Source organism: Gavialis gangeticus, unplaced genomic scaffold, assembly GCF_001723915.1.
Source record: "Gavialis gangeticus isolate Ggan-Ray unplaced genomic scaffold, GavGan_comp1, whole genome shotgun sequence".
In the NCBI taxonomy this organism is placed as follows: Eukaryota; Metazoa; Chordata; order Crocodylia; family Gavialidae; genus Gavialis; species Gavialis gangeticus.
Genome location: NW_017729024.1, coordinates 158,379,371 through 158,382,747, shown reverse-complemented (window position 1 = coordinate 158,382,747; position 3,377 = coordinate 158,379,371).

Genomic DNA, 3,377 nt, shown 5'->3' with positions numbered 1-3,377 from the left:
TTTGTGGTGTTGGGGGGGGGGGGGGTTCCTTTCAGTTCAACTATTCTTCCTTGTTATGGTTCATGGTAATATGGAAGTTAGAACTGTTGCCATATTTTACTTTTTTCCATGTTATTTCACTCTAAATTTTACTTTAGCAACCCTTTGGATAATGAGTATCCCTGGAATTACAAAAAGGGAGCCCTTTATTACAGGTTGCTGTTTTAAGTTGTTACCACCTCATGATTCTTTTTTGACTAGATGAAATGAATTGGTGATCTTTTTTTCCAGTTTCCCAATCTAAAACTGCCACCAAAAGTTTATATTACTAGTCCTGCTTCTTAGCAGTCTTAGGCTGAGTGCATATGGTGGGAGTATATGAAGAAGCTTGCATTTCTGCTGCTAATGGCAAAATGTCCTCAAGATTGCCACTTGGACTCCTTTGACCAGCATTGACATTTGGAGTATAGGGAAACAGAGAAGGGATTGCAGAGGTTCTTTGTGACCCCAGGGCAGTTTGGATATTAGATTTAAACATCACTCTTAATTTTGAAAGAAAATTCTTATGCTTTTATAACATTTATGTATGGGAAAACCTTAAATTAATCCAAACAGCGGTTAACTAAATGCATTGTGCTCTGTGACTTAAAGGACGAGTTACAGAAACCTAATCATTCTGTCTGAGTGGTATGTGGTAAGGGGACTTTTTCATGTTACTTATGTGAGGTTTGAGAGATGGCAGCATAGAGCTCAGTTTGTACAAGTTTAATTTCAAGATAAATTATTTCTGGTATGAAAAGGCATTGGCAATCTGTTTTACATTAGTTTGTCCAACTATCTGAAGACATTCAGTCTGCTGAAGCTGCAGCTTTGTTTTATGGAAGATAGTTAGCACATATATGTTATGTATCTTATACATCCCCTAGATTAATAGTTCCTATCTATTCATTAGTTTGCTAAAGTAGTATTTAGAAGTGGATCTTTTGTGCCACATATCTTACATCTGTCTTGATAATTTGGCATCTTCAAAGTTCCAGCTAAGGCACAGGCTTGTTACGAAGTGAAAAAATGAAGATGAATATTTGAAGAACGCTGTATTCAAGTAAGTACGATTTTTCATTACAGCTTTGTAGCTCCTTTCATTATAGCAGAATGACACTGCATTACTATTCTACAGTAAACAGTATAAAAAGCTTTTGCAATATCCATTCATATAATTTATTTTATTCTTTGCTCTTAGTGTCCCTTCTTTAACTTTATTCTTTGTATTGTATATTTTCATGTGCCTTCATTTGCATGTTATTGCTTATTTCATATTTTTAATACAGTTTAAAAATAATGTTATATTGGCAGTGATTTTTCAGAAATGAAAGCCTAATGTTAGTTTTCTAAATCTGTACTTAAGGACTGAATAAGTGGTCTGATTTTGAAAATTTTGCATCTCCTAACAGCTCCTGTTGACACAGCAATCTTGGGTCAATTACTAGGGCTGTAAGTAAGTCCAAGTGGAGTCAACTGGTTGGTTAATGGCTTAGGAGACAGAAAATGAATGGGACTGGTGCTATTAAAGTATTCAGATCTTTCTAAACATCCATCCTATTTTGAGTGTTAACCATTTCTTTCTAGCAGTTTGTCCACTTCCCAATCTTGAGTCTTTTCAAAAGCTATATAATCTGTGTAAGTTTTCTGCCTTTCCATGATTTTCTCCCCTGTGCATTCTCCTTCCCATTTGATACTTTTCTCTGATTTTTCTCTTTGTGTGGTGTATCCTTTATACTAACAAGCTCTCTCCTGTCCATAGGTGGCTGGCTGGCAGGCAAACATAAATCAGAAGAGTTTTCTCCCACCAAAAAGGGATTATGGTTACTAGTGTTAGTTTCTGCTCTGCCTTACTGAGGAGCTAAAATGCAGCTTTCTTGAGAAGACACCTGAGAGAAAAGGAAATGGAAAAGTGTTCTTTTCCAGTGGCTGCCATATACAGGGGAGTGTGCCTGCAACATGTAGAGTCAGAACCTCTAGCCCAAGACCCAGCCAGCTACAGACAGTCATATGGCTATCTTCGCATCTAACAAATGGACAGGCTCTCTGCTAACATCTCTTAGAACTGTTTGGATGCTACTTGCTCTGCTGCGCTCAAAGATATGTCTCAGTGTTGTTGTCAATGGTTCCTCTAAGCTGTGAGCATTCCCACTTTCCCTTAGTTTTTGAGAGTTTCCCCAAGGCCTTTCCCCATCATAAGCAGAAGTGCTCTCATTCACAAAGAAAATACCCCAATTGTCTGGGATATTCCTGTCTATTGTGTCAAAATGTCAAGAGTTCTGAGGAAGAAATTATTTTGTGCCCCTTGAAATGGACCCTCAATTGCTAATACAGAGGATGTGAGTGAAGTGAATGCTGGTGCCTTCTGATTAAAGCACTACAATGTTGCACCTTTATGAAAATTTTTGCTTTTCCTATACAAGACAAAAGTTTTTCCCCAGCTTCCGTTCCAAAGGATAAGGATCCATGGTGTATGGAAATACCCTGATGGTAAATCATCCCTGCCCAGAGGTTCTAAATTTTTACAGTAGCCTCATAACGAGAAACAAGATACTTGGATATCTAGGCTACCATCAGTACATACAATGCAGAATGATTTGAGAGATTCTGCATTCCCAAGATAAAGAGCACCTTTATCTTGTTCATCAGACTGACTGAAGTCCCCTCAGAGACGAAGCACTGAATGTTCCAAATGTTTTGGGGGGTTAAGCATAGTTCTTGCCTGAGAATTTCTGAAAAGGTGATCTTCTTCTGTACGGATAATAAAATAATTGAAAGGAATCTTAGTTATGGATTATGCAACGTTGGAAGTGTTCAAACTTCTGGTTAAATCCTAGGCCAGGGATGATGGCTCACAGAACTTTTTGGCTTTGTCTGTAGATTCACTGAATTTCATAACAAGCAAAATGTTCTGTTCCAGTGTGTATGTGTTCAAGGGAGATGAACTTTCTGGTGTCCATCTGGATTAGGGCTGTCCTGCTGGTAGACTAAGTCAAGCCCACAATCAAGGTGGTTACATCTGACCTAGCTTTGAGCAGTCTACCACTGGACCCAGAAATGGGGGAGCAAGGTTAGCACTGTACTCAGGCCAAATAGCTTCAATTCTCAGCAGGGCAGCACCAAGAAAGCATGGCTGTAGAGCCTCCAGCATCAGAGGGTAGCATACACCATTAGCTCAGGTCCCTCTTCACAGTGTTGCCTTGTGCCATGTCGCCATACAAAGTATCTCCCTTCAACTTCCATGGGATGTACGTGATGACCAGAGCATCAGAGAGACAGACTTGTGGTGGGGAGGCCCAGCTGCTCCTGGAGCTCAGTGTGGGAGAGTGCAGTGTAGTTTAGTGTGAGCCCCAACCTGC